Genomic DNA, 27,969 nt, shown 5'->3' with positions numbered 1-27,969 from the left:
CTTTACTTTCATTTTAGCAGCCCATGCAGTGCAGTGCTTTGTGTTTATAGCTACAGGGGTGTTGGTAACACACTGATGTTTTGGCTACTGCTGAGCAGTGCTGGCACAGCATCAGGGCTGCCTCTCCAACCACCACTCACAACCAACAGCTGTAGACAGGTAAGAGGTTTGGAGGGGAGAAGCTGGGGCACCTGATCTGAACTGACTCAGAAGATATTCCATACTGTATGCATCATAGGCATAAAAGGGAGGGTGGAAAGGAGAAGGGAGGGATATTCAGGGTTATGGTGTTTGCCTTCTGAAGCAATTGCCATGTGTACCAATTCCCTACTTCCCAGAAATTCACTGGCCATCTATCTGTCTGCTGGCATGAAATGATGAATAAATTTCTTCTTTTTTTCTTGCCTTTCATATGTCTTTTGCTTTTTTTATTAAACTGTCTTTATCTCAACCCATGATCTTGTCCATCTTTCTTTCTTTCTGTCCTCCTGAGGGTGGGTGCTGGCAGCCAGCCAAAATCAGCCCTCCACAATATATTATGCTCATACTGACTTTCCAGTAGCAAAAAGAGTCCACAACTGATACAGCAGTATGTACTCTGATTTAATATTAATTTAAATATTCCTAAGCAACATTTCAAATGCAAATCATAATGGCCAACTTCTGATAGGATTTTCAGAGATCCTCAACATCCCCATGAATCATACTTATCTCTCAAATATACATACTGTTAAAATAAGATTAGAGATTTTTAAAAATTAATTCTTTTCATTTTCTGATAACAATTATTTACTAAAACAAACTGCTCCATAAAATTTAAGTTTCATATTTTTTTCAATTTCGCTTAATCTATATAGGAGTACTGCATTCTTACATATAGATTAACTTTGTGTCATCCCCTTTTGGCCACTGTCTGGGACATTTATATCATTTACATCCTCACTTCAAAATTTATGAACCAGAAATTATTCACAATTATATTTATGATAAATGTGTCAACCTAGTGAGAAATTTTAACATTAACATGACAATGGAGATGATCTACAAAAATAAGATACTAAAAATAAGTATCACCATGTCTGTGAGTTATCTCCCGCAGTGTTTAAAGAACAATTTCTTGTCTTTGTCTGAAGCCTGTTCAGTCAGTAGTCTGTCATATTTGTGAACTTAAATCCCATTTCTTGTTCTGTACTGCAAATGAAAACAAAATCCTCTGCTAGATAAGAAAAAAAGAGAATGTGACACTGTCTCTTTTGATTTACTGGTTGTACAGGCACACAGTGTGCATTACACTGAGTCATCTCTTGAATTTCCCCAAAGATTGTATCTCAGAACTGGTAGGAGATCTCCCCCTTGCAGGAATCCAGTTCCACTTTTTCATATCCAGTTTTCACATTTCCTATTATGGAGGGGGGGTCATTTACCAGCACTTACAGCTGACGGATTTTTACTGTTTTCTGTAGTGACCAGAATTCAACTGCTCTACAGAGGATCCTTTATTCCAAATAAAACCCCAGACAAGTAACACTGCAAATTAATGACTTTTACATATTTTCCTATTTTCATACTTCTTATGAACACATAGAATAATTTAGGTTGGAAGAAAACTCTGGAGATGACCTAATGCAAACTCCTGCTCAACTCAGGTTATATTTCAACCTGAGCAGGTTGAGGGATGCTGAGACCTTCCCTCAGCAGCAGAGCACAGCCCAAACTGTTGCTGAGATTGGAGACACCACAGCTGCTGTGGTCAGAGGTGAGGAGGAGCACAAAGGAGAGCCACTGCCATGCTGAAGGTGCCACTTGGGAAACTGTTTGTGCTTTTCATTAGGATAATAGTAGAAATATTCCTGCCCTCTTTTGCAGCTTGAATGACCAATTTCAGGGAAAATGACAGTAGAAAGAACTCCAAAAGAAAAGTTTACTCCATTTTCTGCATACTTTAAATACATTTCAACTGATCAGATTTTGAATGACAAAGACAAATACCATTAATTTAAAGTAAAAGTTATATCTGCTTTTCACTCTTTTGTTTTTGTTTTTTTTGTTGTTGTTTTTTTGTCAGAAGTGTATCAGTCTGCTGTGTTTTTGTGGGGGGGGTTGTGATAATCATTTTGAAGTGATGAAAAAGTGCACTCAATTTCTGAAAATTTCAGATGAACTACATTCATCTTGGAAGTAATCACATTGTTAGACAAAGAAAAAAAACAGTTGAAAGTACAACCAAATGTATTAACTGGTTTTGGACAGAGATGCCCACAAAGAATTCTTGTTAAACAAGGATTTACTAACACAATGATAAATAAAAAGCTATCGTTTCAGGTAATTAAGAAGAAATTTTCACTGATAAGGCTTTGGTCTTTAACTGAACTGCTGAAATAGAGAGAAATTATAATTTTTAATGTATTTTTCTCTCCCCTTTAAAGGAAAACAAGACCTTGGCATTAGTTTATCAGATTATCAGGAAGTTTTCCTAGGGCTGAGAGAACTCTTCCTTATTAAGAGACCACTCAGGAATAAAAGAAACCTTGGCACCGATGAGGAGCATATGGGTGTCCTCCGCAGGACAGTTGGATTCTTAATGTGGTGTGGATATGATACATTTTCATATACTTTTCCAACATACTTTTTCACCTTGTGTTCTCTCTAGTCTGTTGCAGGCTTGAAAACATCTGGCACAGCCCCATATCCATCCTGTAAGTAGTATGGCTGGCTGTGACAGTAAGCACAGTGCTGCCTTCCTGTGCAAAGGTACCTGTGCCAAGACAGCACAAGCCACATGGCTTTTTCCAGATAGCAGAACAAGTTAGTGTTTGGAAAAGAAGTACATGAACTCTGCTGGTATCATGCCTTCAGTCTGCAAGTGGAACAGCCAACAGAAGTTTCCTGAGGATTTTACACTTTTCTTATTGCCCTTCCTTTTAGAGTCCTGTCATTGCATGCATCTCTCTTTATGTCTTTCAAAAAAGATTTAGTTATTAGGGCTTCCTTTTGTCACAAAATTTTATATGGCTACCATGCGATAAAACTGAAACCTTAAACAAAAATTTATTTATAGAAAATACAGAAATAGACCCTTTTTGTCCACAAAATAATTATCATTAAACCAAGTAAGTTATTGTTCTTTTAGTCGATGTGGAAGTAAAAAAAACCCCATACGACTTGGTCAGACTGGCAAGGTACAAAATAGCTGCTCTTCAGATGCACTTCCTTATCAGCGATTTGTTTTCATTAGAAAAGATCATGTTTTCCCTTATGGAAACTTTGTGACAGAAGTGTCTCCTCATTAAACAAATGCAAGCAGTTTGCTTCAAAACAACAAAGATAGAAAAGATTTTTGGTATAAGACCAATAAGTCGATTCTATTTCTTTAAAAGCTGAATAGACTGTGGAGACAGTCAGTGTTTTAAGTCCTTCAAGAGAGAAAGTAATCAAGAGACTAGAGTTTTCTTGATGCCACCAGCAGTGCCAGTTCGGAACAAATATTAGCTTTCAATAATATCAGGTGAACTCCAGGGCATAGAGAGACTCAAAAGTGGAATGGATCCGAGCTACTGGGAGAATTTTTTTCCCCCAGATAGTCTGGGGATAAACTCCCCAAAAGATGAGAAAGAGAAGTAATATACAATGACATGTTTGACAGGCCGAATTTGAAAAGCTGACACTTTTCCTTCTTACTGTTGTAAGATACTGCTCTCGTAAATTTGTTAAGAATGTTTGAATAATTTTTCTGAGGCATTTTGAAATAATTATAAGCATTATGGTCAGCTTGAATAAAATATATAGAAAATATAAGGTAAAAATGGGGTCCATATCCAATATCGTGAAGTACTTCTGGGCAGGGGTGCAATAAAGCAAAAGAATCTGACTGGATACAGAAGAGATCAGTTATAAGAAAAAATTGGCAATGAAAAAGTTTGCCATCAGTCTCTCTTCTCCTGGGCAATGCAGGAACTACAGTAAACTTTCTTACTGCATGGAGATTTTTGCCACAATACAAGCCTTCATTAATAATTGGTAGTTCTTTCAAAAGCTGATGACTATGGCTGCAAAAAGAAATTTATGTTTAAGGCAGGCCAAGTGAGTAAGTGACTACTGTTTACTGGAATAAAAGCCATGAAACAATAGTGTAGCACGCACCAAAAAGAGAAGTGATGCTGAAAGAGAGGAACTCATATATTTGTATTTCAGACTTCGTGTGTGGCCTCTAGTCTCACTCACGAGTCTTTTCTAAATTGAGTGAACCTACCCAGATATAATCAGTTTACAGCTGGAGAAAAAGGAATGTTCATGCACTTTGAGTGCTGTAGCACTAATTTCAGGCTCTGACTACTACGTCCCTGCAGATGCTGCTTACATAACTTTGTCCTTATGCATCACATCCATATGAGGAGAATTTTTTTCATTTTTCATGTTTTAAACTACTTTTTGACAATATTTTGACTATAACATTTGAGTTCCAGTTTGAAAAGAAGGTGTATGTGTTGATTAGCAGTATAGTCTTTGATTTATGGATAAGAACTCTTGATGGCACTCATGAACTTGAACAGGAAGAGAGGACTGAGAAATTGAAAAATAGAAGTTTTGGGGAAAAAAGTGAAAGCCTTTATAGTTTTGGTCTATTATTTCAGCACCGACCTTTGAGAAGGTTAAAGGTTAAAAATTAGCATAGTAGATCATTTATTTTCCAAATCAATCTGCCATTTCAAGAGCAGGAATATGAGCTCTGCAGGTGGGTGCAACACTTTCAGTACAGTGGAAGATCAATCTGCTACCCTTCCAGTCTCTGTCAGAGAGTTTTTGAGACTAAGATCTTGAAGGTAAAACTGTGAAATAGCAAAGTGAAGCTGCCGCTGAGAATATAAGTGGCATAAGCCAACATGCTTTGGTTTAAAACAAATGCTTTTTACTAAAATAGATGAGGGTTCAACTTCTGACTGGGGAAGTGCTTCCTAGAACCAAGTTCTTCTGACTGGAGGAGAACTTGCAATGGTAATTGGAAATAATATTTAAAGCAGCATAAATTAGATTTAGCAGAGTACAAACAGCAAATTGCAAACAAGTAGCAGATATGATTATCACTGTTTTTCAGAGCCTTGGCTTTTTACTTTGTTTGTTTATAGGTTGTGGAAACAAACATGCTTTTTTGGTCATTAACTAGAGGTTAATGGAGGTCCCACTCTTTCTGTCTTAATTGGCATTCTTACAGTCTTGAGCAATATAAAGTCAACTTACATGGTGATCTAAGGAGGATCCACACTAAAGATGGGTTTGTAAAGTTAAACCAAAAATGAAGCAAACACACATTTAACCTGAATTATATTTTATAATCTAAATTACCTGCATAATGTTCATACTTACCTTCTAACATCAGTGTGTGTGAGGCATTCTGAGCCTCATTTTATGTAAGCTTTTCATGGAAACAAGACCAAGTCACCTCTGTTCAATAGCATTGCTCCCTCCTCTCTTCCTGACAATATTTTTCACACTCCTTGAATGATATTGATTTCAGTACATTTTAATTCCTTTTACAATTCTAAAATGTATTGCATTAATAAATAAGAATTATTAAAGGCAATAAATAAATTATTCACTTCTGCACAGAGGTATTTAAGCTCATTTCAGACTGATACAATTAAAATAGGCTTTTGTTGTAACATTTTGGACAGAAAGGCTGTTATGATCAAAATTTATGTTACTCAAAACTTAAAAACATAAATTCCTTTAAGCCAATCCTATACAGAACTCACGCTGTTCTTGTTTTAGTAGGACTGCAACCTTTGTCATATACAGGCAACTTTATCAGAAAATAGTTTTGTAAATTCTGTTTTCCACCAAATCAATACTGCTGTTAGCAGGAAAAACTGAGTAACTGCATGGGTTACTATTTAATATCAACAACACTTAAAATGATTTGTGAAATGAGTTTTTAAATAACTGCATTACATGGCCATAAAATAGTCTAAAATATCAGTATGATATTCATTAATTTATTCTGACAGGATTTCATTAATGGAGTTGAAAGGCATCATGTTACTAATCTGCTAGGCTTCCCTAAAATAACCTGACCAACGAGATTAGGGATTTATGTGTATACTTTGTCCCAAGGCTTTTATCTTGGATCCATTCCAGCCTTGAAATAGGTCCCACTGAGATTTATTTCCAAACTGGTAATAGTCAGTAATTCTAGAAGCTCAATTCAACAGTTTCAAGTCAATAAAATCTTACAAATGGGTTCAAAGTTTAAGATGCTTGCTTAGTATTATCACGTTACAGGAGTCAATAATTTTTACAATGTTTTGAAATTTTCAGCTAACCATCTTTTTAACTGTGTTCTAACCTTTTAGAAGCCTACATTCAATATCTCAATAAAACCATAACATAACTGAAGTAAAAAATATCCCAGCAACTAGAGTATTTCCATCGCTTTATTAATTACAAATAAATATTAAGACAAAATATGCAGCAGGGATCCAATGAAAGGATAGGTCCAAATACAAATTGCATTAAGGATGAAAGGAGTACATTTCAGCATGTAAGGAGTAGTGAAATACATAACTGACCCCTACATTCATGTGACACCCCAAGAGAAAGAGAGATCTTAGGTATTTTACTAGCAGTTATGTACTGAAATATACTTTTTGGGTTTTGAAATAAATAGTCCTGCAAGCTGGTTTCTACAGTCAGCTACAGCAGAACACTTACCTTCAGGTATATCACTAAAGCTAGTGATATCAGAAAGTGTGTACTTAAATTAAGCATGATTTCTTGAACCACAGTACACTGGTAAAACCAAGTTCTTTGGAAGCAACCAAGTAATTTTGGGGAAATAGAGGCCTCTTCTTATCAGCCACTGCACAGCACATGTTTCTCAGCTGGCTTAGATGGTACAGTCTGCAGAGTGCCCTCAGCATGCACATAGGAAAAGTGAACAAAACCAGAATTGATTAAACAAACAACCAAAAATATTTTTAAAAAACTGTTACAAAACCACAAGCATTACAGGCCTAGTTCTCCACTACTTTCTGTCATATATGTAGGGCTTCACAGAAAGTGAATATAAAGTTACTTAGGAAAGTTGTATACATTTTCTTTGATAGATGACTGGACTACCCTCAGGATAAAAATTCCTTACACACATAGGTAAACAATACAAACTAAGAACAAGTGACAATATATAACCATGTTAGGAGCATAAAAAAACCAGAAATAATCTCTAAGTAGATGCTATCAACTGTAACAATGCAAAATATAACACCAGGTATTCATGTCAAGAATTTCATGTTGAAGAAAATACAAATGTAACTAGAAGTCACAAACACTGGATCAGATAGCTCAGGAGAGTAGCATAGTTTCTTGGATTCACAGATTAAAACAACTCATGGTTTCATCTCAGCTGGCTCTCCTTTAAGTGGACTCCTTACTTTTTCAGGGTCATGTAAGTTGCCAATAAGCAGCAAATCCAATTTGATGAAAAAGGGCTAAGGTTGAATACAGGTTTCTAAATTCACAAGTGCCATTCTAAAGGGCAATTCTAAAGACTTTAATCTAATCAGTCCAATAGTAAACTACCTATTCCTGGACCAAAACAAAGGGTGTAAATTTTTAAAAATGCAGAATTCAGGACATCACTGCAAGTTGATAGGAAGTTTTCAGCAATTATTTTCAAAACTAATTTATGAAGTAGACGAGTAAGAAAAGCAAGAGACCACAGTGAAACAGTTCCTGACTGATTCACTGCTGAAAGTAGTTGTCAAATAAAATATATATTAAATACATAGATATAGCTGTAGTTCTATTTGGAATTGTCAGTTTCAAAATAAAACTTCATTCATTGATATACAATATATTTTGAATGTATTAATTGAACTACTGCTACATGTTAATTTTATGAGCCGAACTAGAGCTAAAAGACTATCAAGAACTTAATGTTCAAGTATGTAATTCTGAATCTCTGCACAAGGCCATGAAGTACATGTAAATTGGTACCAACTGGACTGCTCTAATTTACATTCACTGATGAGCTGACCCTACCCTTATCTCATTTCATTAAGATATAATAATGATAGAGGTTATCCAGTAAAGAAAAAGAATCTCAAGATGAGATAGATGGTGGTCATTAATGGTGCATATTACCTTGTTGTTGTACTGCATACAGATTGATTTCACCAAATACTAGCTTTAACATATAATAGAAGGTTCAAACAATAATACTTAGGAAAATTGCTGCAAGATGAAGAATGTAACATCTACAAATTTAGGGCTATTATACATTTGAATTTGCGCTGCTGAAACATCCTTATCCGGAAAATATTCAAGGGCATTATTGTAATTTAGGAATTAAATATATATACTTTTTCATGCAGACCTAAAAACAACAATAATTTTACTGAATTTCCCCTTTTACTGCATTTTACAGCAATTGGCACTGTGTACAAATCTCTGTTATTAACACAAGCATGGGGGAAACTATATTGATTCCTTTATTCACACTCCAATTCCTGAATCTTTATCTACACTTCTTATTTACATGCTTAGTTCTGTCATCTCAGTCTTCTGGTTTTCCATTATATCTCTTTATGCCACCATGCCTTAGGCCTGCTTACACAGTGGATTACAGTACAGGAGTGTGAACTAGGAGATGCTGACACTGCAAAAATGCCTAGCTGAGGAGGAAATAATTCTGTTATGAATTAATATCCCAGACACAAACAGACCAGAGAAACCACATGGAGCTGACAAGAGATAAATAAGATCATGCTGCTAGAATCACTTGCCTTGCTCTAGAGAGTGCAAAAATGAGAAGGGCTGACATTCCTACTAATATTTCAAGCTTCCAAACATAAATAGAAATCATTTACTATAATTCCTTGTAGACATACATTCACTCACAAAAGCACCAAAGGTAGTAGAGCAATTTAACAGATGCCATTTTAAATGAATCCTAAGGCTATAGAAAAAAATAAAAGATGTTGGTTCCATACATACTAGCACAAAGGTACAGTTCTAGTCAAATTCTACATCCTAATGGGATATGTAATTTGATATGATTATCTCAGAACAGTTCAGGTTGTTTCTTAGGTTTCTATCAATTCCAAACTAATGACAGAAAAGAATTTATGTATCTTTAGCATAATACATTTTTTTATTTTCCAAAAAATGACAGCCTGGGTTTCAGCATCCAATGCAAAACAGCAAAGCTACACCAAAGGTCAGATCCAGCTGGGCATTTGGGAACGTTTCACAGAACCAGAGATCAAAGAATGATTTGGGTTGGAAGGGACCCTAAAAATCATCTAGTTTCAAGCTCCCTGCCATGGGCAGGGACACCTTTCACTAGCTGGTTGCTCAAACCTCCATCCAACCTGACCTTGAACTCTTCAAATAATGGGATATGCACAGCTTCTCTCGGAAACCTGTTCTGGTGTCTGGCCATCCCCATCAAAAAACAATTCCTCCTTCTATCCAATCACTTTCAGTTTAAAAGTGTTGACCTTTCTCCTGTCATTAAAGACCTTGCTAAAGTCTCTCTCCATCTTTCTTATTATCCACCATCAGTACTTTGCTGATGGTGCTGTTCCAGTGCAGCCAATTCAAACATGTAATAGGCACAAATACATAAATATTGAAAGGCTTCTATAGAGTCTCACCAGAGCTTCTCCAGGCTGAAAAATCCCAACTCTCTCAGCCTGTCTTCACAGGAGAGGTGCTACAGCCCTCTGATCAACTTTGTAACTCTTCACTGGACCTGCTCTAACAGGTCCATGTCTGTCTTTTACCAGAGCCCCACAGCTGGACACAGCATTCCAGATGGGATGGCAGGAGAACGGAGTAAAGGAAGAGAATCAACTTCCTCAACCTGCTGGCCAAACTTCTTTTGATGCAGCCCACAGTAAGACTGGCTTTCTGGGATGCAGGTGCACATTGTTTTGGTAATGCAAGCATTTTTTGGGTAAAACAAGAAAGGAAACCCAGAGATTTTTCCCACATTTTTATTTATAAAAAATGTCTAGCTTTAGAGCCACTGACAGCAAAAAACTTAATAAAGAACTAAATACAGACATGTTTCATACAAGCAACAGTGCTAATGAACTGTTTGCATTGCTTGAAGCAGGCAGGTTAAGACTATCAAGACTTCGTTGCTGCCAAGTATGGCAGATAGATTTATCTCCCTAGAACTTGTCATAGGGTCTCATGGTAAAAATGTTTCTACATTCTCTAGGCATTGGTTAGTAGGTAAAAAGTATTTGCCTGAAATCACTAAGAGATTATACATGTCACCTATACGGCAGCAGCTTAAAAGCCTGATTTTATAAATGGTCTATAGCTTAAGGATGACTAGTTCTCCTCATCCTCAGTACTTAAGGGCCTGAACTTGACCTCAGCTTCCTGGTTGTGCCTACCTTTAAAAACCCAGTGAATGCTCTGCTACAGCTGCCTGAAAAAATGACGAATTAGTCAATTAATTTTATATGCATGCTTAAGCTGCTAGCAAAAAAAGATAATTTTCCAATTTTTAATAAATTAAATACTCATTTTTCCCTGAAGTAGGCGCAAAACATTGATATCAGAAAATTTTTTGATGGAAAATGCAGTCTGAAAACTCAGTTCCAAATTTAGTTTTGGAAAAAAATATCTTCTATGCTGTATTGTGGACTATCCTGCTACCAGAAAAGATACATTAAGTACGTTGTAAAGTTATATTGGTGACAAGGAATTATGAAGACAAGAGTTATCTGAACTATACCTCCTATAATCTCATAAACCACCACAGTGACCTAGATTTATGCAAGCAGTAATGGAAAACCCTTTAAAAATCCACCATTTTTAAACCATCTTTCCTTAAAAGCTAAAAAAAAATAAAAGTAGTGTCCTGTTGAAAATTTCAATTTAGTAGGAAATACAGTTTCTGTAGAAAATTCTTAATTAAAAGTTTAAAAGATTAAAACTGTAATACAAATTTATGAGGGTTGGTTGGTTGCTTTTTTTCCCTGCTGGGTCTGTCTGGAGTACCAGATTTTGGTCAAACAGCACACTTGAAGAGCCACAGCATTTTTCACCTCAGTTTAGCTACAGTTGTCTTGACAGCAGATGTCAAGAAAAATCTGCCACAAGGAAATCAGACACATATGCAGAACAAATTTGGGGAAGACTTCAGGAATGGCAATGTGCAAACATTTTTAATGACTTACTGTAGGAGTGATGAAAACTAATAGTTAAAAGAGTTTCAACCCACTGTTGAAACAAGTAACTTTTATAAATACAGACACGTCACTCAAGTTTCCTGCCACAGTTTCTGCAGTAGATTTAGTGGCTGATAGAAGATATAGCTACATAAAGGATGCATCTCCTTGTAGCTTAAAAAAATTACATAACTGCTAAAGGGAATTACTTTTATTACTACAGAATTTATTCATTAAGAGATTAGAATTACTTAAAGTTGCTGTAAGGCCTCATTACTTGGGTATCAATAAGGAAGCATAAGCAGACCTAAAAAAACCCTTGGGGGTTTTTCATTGCAATGGTCAAAACAAAGTTAACTAAAAGCAGAAAATGAGATATTTTGAACACGGACATCCACAAGTATCTACAAGGACATGTGAAGAAGTTCTATTACATGAAACCTGATTTGGATATATTTATACTTTGCTATTTCCATTTCTCCTCTCTTTGCTCTCGGCCTAACATAGTTACCATCTCCTAGCTCTCAGTGTCTGAAGTGGCTTCTCAAGAAGCTTTCTATTCTCACTCTTGTTTTGCAGCTGCTGATGCCAAAACTCTATGTATATAAAGCATGAGTAAGATTCTCAACAATGTGCACAATCAGATATAAATGTACCTTTCCTTCTCCTGTTCCCTCTCCTGAATATATAAATCCACAGACAGATGCTGTTTCTTTTCTTTCTCAGTGGTCCACAGGCAGGAGGATATCCTTGGAATGGCAGTATTTTCAGTCAGACTGTCCCTTTCAAAGCCTTCATTACTGAGCAGTAGATAGAATAAAGCCTTAAAGTCCTCCTACAAAACTTCTGAAGAAAGTACATACCTTGCAAAATCAATGTTTTGCTCTGAAATTCAGTTATCTGATGTGCTTGCACAGAGTAACCCTGGTCTAAGCAGAACTCATCATCAGCTTCACAGAAGACCGTACTGTATTCTTACTCTACCACACTCTGAAATATTTCAGTTTATTTCACATTCAAAATGGTAACAGCAGTAGAGTGTTACCCCTGAATTTCACTGCCTAGTACTGTGTTCATGTAATTTGCTCATGAAAGTTTCTTGCTGCCTTAACTGGTTTCATCTGCAAGCATCAAGATCAAATTCTTTAAAATTAATTCTGATTATATAAGCAGGTGGGGAAAAGCTTTTGGTGTAGACATATACACTACGCAAACCACAACAAGTAGGTCACATTTTGGTGGCAGACCTTTAATTTAATAACAAATAGATTGGAAAACATTTTAAAATGTTTTGAAAAGAAGCAACAATTCCAAGTTCATGTGGCTTTTGTATATTAAGAATTAGAAATGAGGGCACAAGAGATGAAAAGCAAACAAAATATTCTTTGAGGTGCTGTTTTCAATGGGAGCATTCCTCTCTGAGTCAAAACAGCACTGTTGTCCCGCAGATTTAATACCTCATTTTAGTGATGAAGAGAAAGGGATATATAGGAGAGATCATACAATAGAAGAAATATGCAAAAAAAAAAAAAAATGGTCTGCTCCACTTCATTATTATCTGGGTGTAATAACCATTATTTTTTCAATGGCAGTAAGCAGAATTTTATCTTTCTTTTGCAAGGTGTCCAGTGACAGCTAAATTGCTGATCTAATACATAAGGAGCAATAATAAATTCTAAAGGCGTTACTTTCATATAGATGTAACAAAGGGAAGAAAAATGCAGACTGGGATGATTTAGGGAATTCATCTATCTAAAGTCTATGAATTTCCTTCTATGATGTTTTCTTTATTTTATTTTATTTTTATTTTGTATGTCCCAGAAAGTAAATTCTATTTTATATGCATTTAATCATGTGATTTTTCCTTCACTGTAAACTGAAATTTCACCTGGTGATGACCTTGCATGTACAATAATGTCATTAATTCAAGATGGCCATTGTCCTCCCTGTCCTCATCCTGTTTTTTTTTTAACAAATTATTCCGCACTTCTGTTTCCTGGATACCACTGAAGATAATACCATTTTTGAGGCTAAAGTAGAGCATTTAAGAGAAAAGAAAGTAAACAACAGCAGAAATCATACAGAGGACTATAAATTACAAAATTATAAAAGGAGAAACAATATGAACAGAGGGTGTTATTAAATCTGTCTCCTAACACAAATTCTAGGAAATAGACAATATAATTATCAAGAATTTAAAATAAGTAAGTATTTTCCAGAGTGCCTTATTTAAGCAATAAATGCAGATAGTTTGAAAAAAGTGGACTTCTAAATTAACGTAAGAAAACTCATACTACGGTAAGTAGCATATGCTAAAGTAGTATTACGTACTACTATATAGGTCTAGAATATAGGTCTGAAAGCTATAAAAATAGTATCACCACAGAAATTTTTTATTGTTTCTGGGTCCCAGTGAAAACAAACATGCAGGAACAGTATTTTATTCATATATATGCTGGCAACAACTGACAAATAATTTATTAATCTCTTAATGTTCCTCCTGGTACAACACAATTTCATCCAAGAACACTTTGGAAAATTCCACAGAGCAACTAACCACTGTTTGAAGTGCAGACAGTTTCAGAACATTTCTTTAACATTTTGTGGTACCGCTGTGCATATTTTAACTGTTGCAAATTATGTCAATAACAAAAGAACTTTTTCTCCCCAAAAGAACAGCAGAACAATAAAGTTCCTCTCAACTTGTAATGGTCTTTAGTGCACAACATCAACAGGAAATCATAAGTTGGTGCATCTATTAAAAAAAAGATACATTGACAAAAAATAAACATTGTAAGTAGATAGTAGTCAAAATTCAGTAATCTCAGTTTAGCCCATATTCTTCTCTGCAGTATTGCATCTAGAGAGTCACTGGTTTTCAGATGTCTCACTTTAGTGATCCACAGAACTTCAGAGAAATGGCACAAAAGGAAATTATTACAACCAGCCTAATGGCCTGGAAGCAACGTGCTGCCTTACTTATCCTGAGACAGAACAAAATGAGCTTTCACTGTATGTGATCAGATAGTGTTTCACATCTCTCTACAGAACATCTGTTTGTTTGCAACACAAACAATCTTCAAGGCTGCTGTGCAGAATGGTGCTGTGTTGGATCCTAGACATCAGCTGCCTCCCAGTGGTAAGGAATATAGCAAGTGACTGGAAAAAAATTGAAACTGAAAGGGAAGGCTGACCACTACTGATGTCCCAGCTTTCTACCTGGCTCCCACTTTCTATGCTCCTGCAGGGGCACTGGTGCTCACTCCAGTACCAGACTAGGGCCAGGATGAACCCCCTCACAACCCCCAAATCACATCTGTTGAGGATACTCAGTCCTCAGCACCTCTTTTTTTATTCTTTACACACTCAATCCTATTTTGCTAAGCAACTTGCTAACACAGATATAGGCTGCACAGGTCCCTCTTGACTAGCTGGAAGCAAGATGAGTCTGTGTTTATTCTCATTTTGAGAAAGCTAGCAGTTAGTCCTAGCTTAGCACAGAGTCTGTTCTTGTGGCTTTGACTTTATTGAACTGTGAAAGAGGTTATATTCCACGACATTTCCTTTTCCAAGCAAGGACAAATTTTGACCTGACAAGATAAACTGGACAAAATTATTTTGGAATAGATATAGGTTCTCAACAGAAAAAGGTTTTGATACCCAAGGTCAAAAAATATATACTACATCAGGAGGCAGGTTTTCACAGCAGGTGTCACAATAAGGGCCAGTTCTTCAGGAATGGTAGATCCCACCCATGCAATGTGAGTCCATGATGTATAAGCACAGCAGGACCAGCCTAAGATCTGGTCTTCTGGAAGATGCAAACAGATGTGGGGAAGAAGAAAGAAAGCCTCCATCAAATAAGTAACAATAAGGAACAAGACAATTACAGTACTTCTTGACTGTGCCAATTAAAGTGGTCCTGTGATGATAACACAGGCCAGAACACATCAATAAATCTGACTATTCATGTGAAACACCTATAGATAGTAATAGATATTTCTTTTTTGCTGCAATATTGATAAGAAGAGAATCAAACTGGTGGTCCTGAGGTGGCCTCAGAAGGGAAGTCAAGACCATGGGAAAAGAGTCCATCGTGTCTATAAGAATGCAGCTAGATTTAATGTGCCAGGTGAGTCATATGAAGTCTTTTAACTATTTGAGTACATAAGAAACATTTTAAGTCCCTTCTTCTCTTGAGGTGATGAGCAAATTGATCTGTCTGAAGAATTTGTACCTTGTGTGGTCTGCATGCAACTCTGTAACCTAGATACTCCATTCAAATTTCCTGCCTAACAGTGGTGGAGGTGGTGGCAGAGACTCTGTTTCTCAGGCTCTACTCCTTCCCCTCATTGAATCTCTTTTTCCATTTTTCACGTGGGAAAGCTCACCTCTTGCCAGAAATGAAAAAAAGGTTTCCTGAATTAACCAAGGTATCACATAACCCTCAGTGGTGTGCCTATCCCTGCTCCTTCCCCGAACCTTTCCTCAAGTACTTGTCTCTGGAAAGGCAGGGCAGTGGCCAAACCAAACCAAATTCCCAGCAGTCTGAACAAAATTTCCAATATAAATGGCAACTCACACACAAATAAAGTCAGACTCCAAGGGGGAGCTAACAATGCAAAAACAGATTTTAAAACCAGTATGGGCACATCTCTGTGCAGCAAATTGCTTACTATTGAAGAAATTCTGTGGCCTGGAGACTTGAACTACACTTGTTGATCTCCCACAGATATTTTCACTGCCCAGTTATGTATGCTCATTGTTCCTGTGATACTATCATTTCTAGCTAATGAATTAATTGCCTCCAATTAATTGACAGCAGCCTCATACTGTATTACCAAAGGATTACAAATTAAATATTAATTATGCTTCATTGTGCAGAAGAAATCAAATTAAACATAATCACACTCCATTATGAAGTAAGCACACTAGACATTTTCCAGAACAGATGCACACTGTCCAAATTATAGTCAATTCTGACTATAAACAAGCTAAGACTCATTTATTAAACTGAAAGTATCACACCTCCCACACAGAAACGCGTGACACAAATGTTTAAAGCTTCAAATTTTCAGATGGTAGCAAGGAGAAAACACTCCTATAGGATAAGTATTTCATGCCTGCAGTCTTTAGTAGTCACTGGTATTCCACTGAAAGGAAAACAAAATTCCCAATATAGTTTTTCCTGTACTACATTATCAGTCAAATTGTTTAATTGTCACTGTGAGTTTGGCCTGACATCATGCAGAACTTCATCCACAACCACAGGCTGCCAAGTACCTAACTCCAAATTGCTAAAAATACGTCTGAAAACAATTTAATGGTTTTCAGGGAAAAAATACTATTTTGCAATAAGGGCACCTGAGTTTTAAAAAACAGACTGAGAGAAGAAAGCCTAGAGAAGTGGAGTACATCACTCAGGAAAACGGTACCTTCATCGGTGTGGCACCTTGGAAAGCACAGCTCTGTTTTCTCCTCATGTTCTCTGAAACCTCACCCGCTCTGGGAGAGCAAGTGAGTATTTTTGGAGGTAGTGGGAGGAAGAAGGATAAAGGAGAGACAGATATCTCCAGAGCAACATTTTTTTTTCTCTCAGAAGATTGATTTCAAAATATCTGATTGTCAGCTTGCCCAGTGAATGGAAAATTTATAACAGAAGCTGAACCAGATCTTTAGCTGATAGAAGTTTACTTAGCTCCACTGAGGAGCTAAAGGTACTAGGAGCCAAGACAGCACCTTTCTCAGCAATATTGCCTATGGATTTGATTCCTTTTAAAAAGGTACATTATGCATAAACAGCTGAGTAAAATTTAAAAAAAATCCCAAAACAACCAACAAAAACAAACCAAAACAATCTATATTTTGAAAAGGCTTCCAATGACTTTTTAGTCGTCACTATTTCACCCTACCAGTTATCACAAACAACCTGAAACGGTTCATTTCAGCACATGATAAACTTCAAGTAGGTAAGTAGTCTCAAAATACTCATGCAGGTGACTCATCTCAAAAATTCTGATTCAACAGTCCCACCAACTAGTGGCCATCTAGCAAACACATACATCATGTGTGGCAGCAACAGAATACAACCCTTTAAATTGATCACATCTGAATGAAAAACCAAATAAATTTTTCACAAGTGATACCTATAAGAATGTGCAGTGAATGATTTTGCATTATAAGATGCAGTCATGTACATTTTGTTCTGGGGTCCTACAAAATCCACTGTCATTAACCTGAAAACACTACAAGTCTATTTTTTAAAAAATTGCACATAACACAGAGCTACACTGAAAAGCAGAGGCGCAATAATGTCATCTGTATCATTTACAGATGTGTTCATTCAAATAACATTTTAATATTCAATAAAATAATCCTAATCTGTAAAACAAGATGGATATCATTTGTGAAAACATACTATGATCATCATTACAGCTAATAAAACACAAGGTCCCAATGCAGTATTACAGCCAATGGATAACAACATCCCTGGGAATATAAGCAGAGGAATAGCTATCAAGACTTCAACGATAGTATTCCTCGTTAATATGGAGGTATTTTTCGACAGCATGTGTATTTTCATACTGCTGTTTTGGATTCTGATGCTCTGAAGGAAAACAACAGCAAAAAAAGAAAAAAATACATATAGTAGATAATCAGAGGGCTGTAAATCCTGCCTTACAATGACAGATTTAAGAATTTGTGTCCATCTGATCAAAGCAAAGATTAAGAGGGGACTTGATTACACTGTAGAAGTATTTACATGGGAGATTATTGATAGTAGAGAGCTCTTAAATCCAGCCAAAAAGCAAGTAACATCACTAAATTATGGAAAGATTAAGTTAAATACCAAAATAGAATAAAGGTAGCAACGTTTTATTGCTAAAATCATTAATCTTGGAAATGTCCTGACTCCAAAAGTCTGTGAATTATATACAACATAAACTGGTAGAATTTATGACGGCAAAGAGAGTTGCCTCCCATGCACCTAAGTTCCTAAACCAGCAATTTTTTTAAAGAACAGTATTAGTCAAAAAGATTTCTGATATTCTGGTATAAGTGAACAAAAATCAAGAACACCTTCATTTCATCTGCACTTCTGTAAACTTTTATTATTCCACTGTGTTTATATTATACAAGTATAGTTAAAATTTATTGTCTGGCATCCTATTCCTGCTCAGATAATCCTTGGGACTCAGGCACGTTTCTGAAAACACAGGTACACATTACTAGCAGTACTGAAACACTGCTTTTCAAGACCTCAAATTTTCTACATGTTCTCCATTAGGAGCAGAACTGTTGATATTCTTTCTGTGAAGTAATATCATTTAGTTAAGTAACGGGGGGCTGCTAACTGGAGGTCATAATACTGTCACCAGTCTTCATGGAAGATACATCAACATGCATACAGGCATGTCAAAAAGTAGTACATGCACACATCACAATCAGATTATTGATGACAATTTTTCAGGCTATACTGCTACAAGTTTAAATGTATTCATCTTCAGCTCTCACATGGGACCTGCAGTCTATTACAAGATGTTGCTTTACATACGCGGCAGACACTTCACTGTCATTTAGCAGCCTGACAACAAAACCAAAATTATACTAGTGACATGCAATAAAAATGTGTTACCTACAGGATTTGGAAAAACAAAACCATAATATGTGTACACTTGTGGTGATAAACAGTACAAAAATTGCAAATATAAGGATGGATACTGAACTAATTTAAGGATTTGAATGTTTAATGTGTTCCACGACACATGTGCATGTGTATGTGTGGGTGTCAGAGAAAGAGAGGAGCTGATTTATACTGCCAAGCTTTCCAATGTTTCCTTCTTTGGATATTTATAACAAGATGTTACTCTTTAGGGTCAGGGTACTGATAGCTTATTTAGCTAATAATTTGCGACTGCAGAGAAAGCATTTGATTGAAAATATTCAGCCCAGTGTCTCTTAGGTGCTGTATGAGCGAATGAATGAAGACAGACTGAATGAAACCAGCACCTTTGTCTCTAGTACAGATTTCTTAGCAGGAGGATTTGGACAGAACTAGAATACACAGTGTACCCCAAGAAATTTACAATGTTATGTCTGCTGTACCACCAAAAAAACCTTCAAAACACCTTTCTGTTTTCACTTTCTTATGTACATGTTTCACATGTTTCCTAGTAGCGTCTTTTAAAGGAAAGAACAAGATTTTATACTGAAAGAGTAGTTAACAGTCTGACAGAAGTTAATTCATAAGATTGCTGACAAAACTGAAATCTTTATGAACCATTCACCAACCTTTGACCTCTCTCACGTAACGCTTTAGCAATTCACAATCTCACTTGCTCTTTTGCAGCTTTGTTACATTTTGCATATGATCCTTCCTATGTGTTTAGAAGCATTGTGAGAATGACAAAATATTCATTTCATCTCTGATGGATAGTTAGTTAAGTTTGATATGCAGGCCTTGTATTTGCTGCAACTCTTAAATAATATACACTGAATCAAAAGCTACTATTCCAAATAGAATAGCACAGAAACAGAAACCCAAATAGAATTAGACACACAACCAGAATTTCAGATGGGTAAATAAACACAGGCCAGCATTTTAAACCAATTTTCTTATTTGTAAATCTATATACACTTCTTTCCCCACTTTCTTGCTAAATTTCCTTTCAGTACCAAAGCATTTCCAGATTTTTAAGGTTATCACTCCTTATGGTATCTGGAAGAGAACTCATATCTTTCATGAGATATCTTCATGAGATTTTTCATGAGATCTTTCATGATGGTATCTGGAAGACAATTACTATCCTTCATGAGATTACTTAGAAGAAACCTCAAAAAGCATCAATTTTGTGTTCAGAGAATGGTAGAAAGGGCACATTGGAGATGTGATCTGTAACATTCTTCAGTGTGCTTCTTACACAGATTACTGCAGACATGACATTTTTTACAATATCTCTTTTATTATGATCAAACATTTGAGAGACACACACAACCAAAGCTGTCGGATATAACAATAATGGCTCTACTTTTTCCAAACACCTGCCTGTCCCAATATTTCACCCCTCTAAAATGACCAAGGAAAGTATTAGAATAGAGAAACCCTATAGGTGATACCTCCCCATTACAGACTCCCAGATGGCAGGACTTTCAGGGACTTTCTCTGACAAACGTGATAACATTGTGTATAAAACTCTAGCATATTCTTGTTCCATGAGTTTATTAATTGCTTTTGCATCTACACAGACATCTGCACTTTTCTGTGCAATGAGTTCCACAGCATGTTTTTGACATCATTTGATATAGTCTAAATTTTGTAGCAGGATAAACAGTTTAATTAGTCAAATCTCTCTGTACCATCCATGAATTTATAGACCTTTTCATAGATTTTAGTCTACTTCACAGCTTGTAATATAGAAGGCATTCCTTTAAGACAGTCCAAATAGTATATTTTCATTTTAGAACTATCTGGAACCTTTCAGGATAATGGATTTTTAATGAGTTTAGTAGTTTAGGCCACTTTTAGTTATTATAATGCAGCAATCAGGGAAAAAAAAGTATTGCATACAGTAAACCGGGGGGGGTGAAGAAGCAAAACAAAGAAACAGCTCCTATTGGACACCAGATGCCTGCAGTAGGGAACAAGATAATCTCCCATAGCTGTAAATAGCTTCAAAAGGCCTTAGTAAACACTGTGAGAAACTCATGGATGAAGGAAACACAATTCTGTGGGGAAAAAACCCTATCAAACAGGAAAATCTTAAATTCAAGAGTGACTATTACCTCTACAATTCTTTCCTGGCATGGGGAGTGCCAGTATAGAGGAGTCAAACATCCTTCCCTGAGCTTTGCACCCCTCCTACACAAATCTTATTGCCATCTCCTTCCCATGCTCTTGCAACACAGTCAGCTGCTGGGCACTGAAGACATTTGATTTGCACTAATTTCAGTATTTGTTTATCATATATTAAAGCAAGTTACAGGAAGCCAACTACTGTGCTCTGCCTCCAAGGCATTCACCTATGGAGCCTACAAGCTTCATTATTCTCCTATCTTCCAACTCTTTCCTGTAGCTCCAGGAGTAGCTCATGCCATGCAATGTATACAGCAGTACACAGATGACAGTCATTCTCCTTCCACACATAGGCACTTCTGCTACAGACATCAGCAGAGGTTTAAACTAGAAGTCCTTCTGGCCATAAAAGAAAACAAAAGAAAGGAATGTAGTAGAGCAGTGCAAGGTGTATCCTGGTATTCTTCAACTGTTTGATGGGCACTGATGGAAGCACTGAGAATGCCATGTGCCCCAAACACCTTTCAGTACATCCTTCAGTCCTAGTGTGTGTTACCAACAGAGGACAAGCATCTCTGGTGGAGGATATTTGAGTTCTGCCAAACTCAATATTCAGAACAAGGTGGCATCTAATAGCTCCCAATATACAGGCAGTTGGACTGCATAAGGGGTAAATAGCATTGTCCCAGACAAAGTTCAGTGGATTGAGAAGTAGGCTCGTTCCTAGCAGTGGGTGAAAGGAGCTCTGTCACAGTGAGAACTCTGTGACTGGGCACTCATACCCACATAAATGCCACCTACACACAAGACAGGAAACTGGATACACACTATTCTCTTCTAATTTTATTATTAAAAATACAGCCAATCAATCCCTTTGTGTCTTCATTTACCTGGGAAAGACTTTTATCATTATAAATCAGACTTGGATCCATCCTCCCTTTTGAGCCATCTGACTATGATGCACAAACAAGGAAAGAACAGGTGCAAAAGAAGGTATTTCTCTACCTTTGGTCTTATAAAACCTAGATGTAAAGTACATTGTCAGTAATGACACAAAATTATTACAGGGATGAAAACTGCTTGCTGGGTTAAAAGATTATCAAATAATCAGAATAAAAGCAATTTTCAGGTTTCATTATATGTACATGAAATTACAGTTTAAGTAGTCACAAAAAATAGCTGCAGAGCAATAACTCTCCTGGTTCACATTAATTTTCCTAAATAATAAAGAAAAACTAATTCTTTGTGGACTTCTGGGATTATACAAATTTACACTTATGAAATACGTGTTTTGCAGAATGAACTGCTGGGAGGACTTGTATTTAAAACATGCACTGTACTGAATCCCTGAATTACTTTTGTTTTGATCTTTATATCACAAGACAGAGGGAAGCCAAACAAGTTTCCTGTTGGACAGAGAAATGTACAAGAGAGAAATCAAGACATTGTATGTTAAATTGCCTCAAACATACCTTAGAATTGACAAAGCATTAATATAGAGAGCCTTAAGACTCTGGATTTTAATGAGAGGAATCAATTATCCTCTCATCAGTTATCAGGGTAGTTTCCCTGTAATCTAAGGATTTGAGCAGCTCAATCTCATTTTTTTCATACCTACCTCAATAAATGTTCATTTCTTTTTCATGGTTTATTACACCATTTTTTCATTGAAAGTAAAGAACAACCTAACTGATAAAAATCAGACAGCTTCAATTAAAACTACTGAAGGCTAAGATGGTATAAAATCTTACAAATTGTGAATTCAATACACTTAGGGCAACCATTTGTTTAAGTCAGCACAGTGGGTTCCAATTAACATTTTTAAAGTATACTTTCTGCAATAGTATCAGAGAAGTAGAATAACTATTGGTAGAGTGACAGAAATTCAATATCAATATTTAATGTTTGCAAGCCTACTGGAAATTCAGATGTTCTACAGGATATACTTAGTGCTGCTGTAAAGGTGCAGATACACATTTTTCAATGACACTGGAAAAAACAAGTCCAAAAACCAGGAATAGGCTCAACCATAACCAGCCTGAAAAGGAAAAAACTTATTCCCTAAGGACAGAAATCACTTTATCTTTGCCTTGAGCATGCATTTAAGTCACCAATAAACCCAAGACCAATAACTGGCTCAGCTGTTACCTATACTGTCATCTCCCTGAATAAAACAGAGACAAAAGAGAAGGCTTGAGTAATGGTGCAGCTGCAACACTCAGCATGAAACTAATCCCAGCTGAACTGCACAACTGATAACAGTTACCAGCACACATCCAATTAGGTGGGATTAATAAATGATTCCATCAAATAGATGGTGCAATTAAATAACACAGTTAACTGGTATGTGATTTACGTAGATAAAAACATTCAGACATGTCAGATGTAAACTTTGCATTAATGAACCTTATATATAGCTATTTTGCATCCTGATGAAATATTAAGGCAAGAACTCTGGAATTGTGAAAAATAATGCTATACATCCTTTGATTTTCAACATTTTGATCCAGAAAACAAAAGCTAGTGCTCTGAATCATTAATTTTAAATTTCATCCCAGCCTTACATATCTCAATATGCTTTTCTGTAGACATTTAAAAAAACATTTTGTAAAAATTACTTATTTTCTCCATTAGCTGTGCACCTATCACTTATGCAGCAGAGAGATTACCTTGTGATTTAGAGTGGATTATCTGACACCTGAATGACTAATTTATAGCAGTTCAGCTATGGACAAGCTTGGTGTACTTTATTCACATGAGAACCAATTCACAGTAGGTTGTTCTACTAGCTTAAATGAGGTCACAGGAGAGCTAAGGCATTCCTCAAGGAAATCAATGCAACAAAATCTGACTTTAAATCCAGCCTTGTGTGTTCAGAATTTGTCATTCTCAGTAAGTCAAAGTCTGGAACCTTTCTTTGTTAAGATTTCCAAGAGATACATCTCATAGCTGAAATATTGCTAGTTCTGTGTGAAGGAACTAAACAGGTTACAGAAAATTATTAGTGTTTTACTTATTTTCCCAAACATTCAGATAAATGACCAAACAAACTCAAAAAGCAGTATTTTATGCACTGCACTAAATTCCTCCTCAGGAAAGCAACTTTAGACATATATAGCAATATCTCATCTGTCACTTATTTACATACAAAAAGATTTTAGTGTAACATATGAATACCAACTTCCTTAAAAATTATTTATCAATTACACAAATGTGAGGAATGGATAGAAGATTTCACCATCTGAAAATGTGCAGATGGTACTGTAAATAACCATATAGTTTATAGTCAATATATTCTTTTGTGGGACTTCAATAATACTCAGTTCTGTGTATTTTTGTCTCTTCCTTCAAAAGTTCAGGAGAGACAAACATCATTTTTACAGTGATTTTGATGCATTCTACATATGGCAAAAAACATGAGGGGTAACTTTAAAGCTATTGTTAATTCCGAATTACAGTTTATGTCTGGTAAATAAATAGGGTCTCGTTAAACAGCAGATTACAAACGTTTAGCCACACTGCCCTCTAGCTGTCTTAATTCTTATTTTACAATTCCAGTGTAGTTTTCATGGAAGCAAAAAATCTCTGCACGAACCACTAGCTAGAGAGGTACAGATATTGTCAGCTGTGCTCCATCTACCCAGTTCTCCTTATCATGATGGCCCACCCACCCCATTCCTAAAAAAGTCTTTCTCTAACATCCAATGAACAAAATATATTTTTCATATTGAATTTCCCAGACTGAAAAGTACAGATCAGGTGAACTAGTGTGAAGAAAATAGAAACAGACTCAAAATTTTCACTGGGACCCAAAAAACCTCAGCAGAAAGAAGATGGGTTTCTACCTTTCACTTCTTTTTACCTCTGTGTGCAATCCACATTGATTGTTTTGAATTTGAAGCACCAATAAAGAGCAGCACATTTGGACACACCTGGCAAGGTGGGCTGTTAGATGAAAGCATGGAGGCCAGGCTCCCTTCCCAGGTGACACCAGTCATACCCCAGTATCTTGCAAACAGATAAGATCCAGTTTATCATGTATTTTCCTCATGCAGCTGGTTTAGGGAACTGGGTCACTTTTCAAAGGCTGTGTCTTCCAGAAACACTCTGATGGACACTTGATATTCTCTTCCTTCTTCCTTTTCTTGGGACTAGACTTTGCCCACTTCAGACCTCTTAAACCACACTGAAACCTGATCCAACTAAAACCTGATATACCCAGTGTCTTAAATATACCTTCACAATTTTATTCTCTGATTTATTATCTGACAAGATGCACTCAGCTTCTTTCTTGACCTTTAACGGACAAGATGACTTACATACAGGAAGTTTTTAACCACAGTCACTTTTGTTTCAAAAAAACACCAAGAAATTGCAGACTTTCACAAAATAAGCATCTATTTAAACTACTTTGCAATTAATCATCTTCAACAGTGTGCTCCCAGTCCCTCAGTAATCCTGAAGTCTGGGCAGTGCTTTGGACACAGCAAAGTTCCTTCCTTGGCTTTCTTTTTCCATGGAAGGTGAGAAGAAGGAGTGAAATTGGAAAACTTAGGTTAAGAATCACAGAGGTCCTAAAAACATTTCAAATTCTCTATCCCACCCTACTGTAATTTTAATGTATAAATCCTGAGAATAACTCCATGGTAAACAATTTTTTAATAGCCATTTTCACTCTCATTTTAAATGAAAAGCAGCTGGAATTAGTAATACCAGATGAGAATATTCAATTCTTTGAAATGTTCAGAGCTATAGAATTCAAGACATATCTCTGACATTGTGTACACTCTGCTTATTTAATGCTTATGTTGCATTTATGGAGCTGCAACATAAGGCAAAGCAAAACTAGGAGAACCTGGATCTTAACATCCACTGTGTGGAAATAGCCTGGGGTAAGCCCTGTCTCCTGGACACAAGATGATGCATTCAGCAATAGATTAAAAAACGTTTTCCTCGACCCTGCCAATATGAGAACTGAACATTTCCTCTACAGTTCCTTGAGAAGGTAAACAGTTCTTACTTGAAAAAGTTCAATATTTGAAAACTGAAAACTGAAATAACTAAAAAGATCAGGGTTTCTGAGTCACAAGAACTGACCATAGGCTTCTGATGGTGTTATATGAGCTTACAGAATTTTGGTCTCACCTTACTGAAAGGGGTGGTTTTTTTCTTCATTTTTCCTATGCTAATTCCATTCACCTTTTTGTATGCATATATGGAAATAGTTTCAGCATGGAATGCTCCTAGTAGTTAAATGTTGTGAGAAAACCATTCTGAAAAAGACTAGAAGATATCTTTGCGACACCAAGTGCTACATGATGCTACATGTGACCAGAGGTTAAGAATACTATTTTCAGCCCTGGAAAATTTCAGGCTTTTGTGATATGTTTCTGAAGTCTCTAATCTGGCATTTCTTTTATGTTGTTGTTTTTGTTTAGTCCCAAGCCAGTCTTGCAAGCCTCAGTACTAAGCCCAAGAAGCACAGCACACGCAGGTCACTCAGAGCTGGTGTCACAGTCACAGCTACAAGTTTCTGCCTCTGCTGTCACACTGCTCGAGAAGAGACTTGCCACCCAAGGAGGCCCAGGGAGTGCACACAGGACCAGCCTCCACTCCCCTAGGACAAGAACTAAAGCTCTCTGCAAGTTCCCTCACTGTACTTCCTACAGAGCAAGGCATCATCCTCCTGCTCTGGAGAGTACTAAAGGAATATTCCTTTTATACTCAAAAGCATTTTAAGGCTAGAAAAAGGTTCTTTTGATTCTATTATCATTTATTCACCTCTGTAGGACTAATTGTAGGTGTCAAATGCTGCTATTACCTAGCACCAGTTTATGTTCTCAGCTACCATTATGTGTTAGATAGACTTGAGGTATTACAATGGGTCACCTGAAATAAGCAGAACCTATTGTGCATCTTGACTCTACTTTTCAGAGCATGTGTCACTGAAAGTCATTTTATCATAATTCATTTTACAGGTTGATTCCGTTTAGATAGGTTCTAACCATGTAATTTTCAATGTTTCATCGTAATTTTTACAATCAGCAGTGCTCTCCATCATAGTCATGCTGATTCTCTTACAGTAAAAATGTCTCTAAAAATAAATTCCTAACCTATGCTTCCTAGGTGAGCATTGGTAAGTGGTAAAACATTTTGAACCTATACTTAGAGATTTTATGTAAGAAATCTTAGCATGGAGAGTTTTGCATTGGAAAATGTTTGTATCCTAAGTTACAATAACATTTTTGCATGCCTATATGAATACCACTTCAGCATGCAAATTTGGAATTCTTGCACTAAGCTATTTTTAAGTTCTTTCATTCCCAAAATGGTGAATTGCATTAAAAGTTTTGCACACTTAAAAAAAGGAGAAAAGCTCTTTAGATAACTACAACCAGTGATACATTTAAGGAAAGTTATGTCTATAGAATTAAAAGACTGTATTTTCATTTTTTTCAGAAACAGCAATATATCACTATTCCTCTGAATCTACACACACACACATATATATATATATATATGTATATATACTGGTACCAATTAAAATAAAATACTTACAAACTAAAATATATTGTCCATTCCTTTTTTCACAGAATATTCCCACAGAAAGGACAAGAATGGATGTAACTGCATTTTGTGTAAATAATACTGAAACTTTCATGCTAATTTTAAAATTTTAACACTAAATTTAATTGAAGAATGATAACATGGAGAAAGCTTTTGGCACATTAATTATAAAAAAGCACTTTAATTTAGCAATTTTTTTTCTGCCATCTGGTACCACATAAGTAGTTATCTGTACATTATTCAAAATTATTTTTGAATTCTTGAATTTTAGACTGCTTGTTAACTTTTTTACAGCAAGCATTCAATGTTTCATTGAAAATATCTGCTTCAATTTGCTGTAACTGGTACTCTGGTTACTTATTTGAATGTGGAGTTCCTTTGGGTGCTGAAACTACAGAATAAGCAGCTCTGGAACAAAAAAAACCA

General features: G+C 36.1%; 1 protein-coding gene and 1 long non-coding RNA gene across 7 annotated transcripts in view; one reads left to right on the top strand and one right to left on the bottom strand.

Moving 5' to 3' along the window:
• TMEM117 (transmembrane protein 117) overlaps positions 1–27,969 on the bottom strand; it is a 192,278-nt gene that overhangs the window by 114,360 nt on the left and 49,949 nt on the right. The window lies entirely within an intron of this gene.
• LOC148223677 (uncharacterized) lies at positions 64–27,506 on the top strand. Of its 4 annotated transcripts, none has more exons than XR_015803931.1 (3): positions 64–159; positions 9,783–9,917; positions 26,415–27,506. It is a non-coding gene; the product is annotated as an uncharacterized LOC148223677 (long non-coding RNA). The 4 variants fall into 4 exon arrangements; XR_015803932.1 differs by having other exon boundaries at positions 9,783–9,932; XR_015803933.1 differs by having other exon boundaries at positions 65–159; positions 9,761–9,917.

The sequence above is a fragment of the Sturnus vulgaris genome, chromosome 5 (genome assembly GCF_052056855.1).
Source record: "Sturnus vulgaris isolate bStuVul1 chromosome 5, bStuVul1.hap1, whole genome shotgun sequence".
In the NCBI taxonomy this organism is placed as follows: Eukaryota; Metazoa; Chordata; class Aves; order Passeriformes; family Sturnidae; genus Sturnus; species Sturnus vulgaris.
This window is presented reverse-complemented; position numbering and strand designations above follow the sequence as displayed.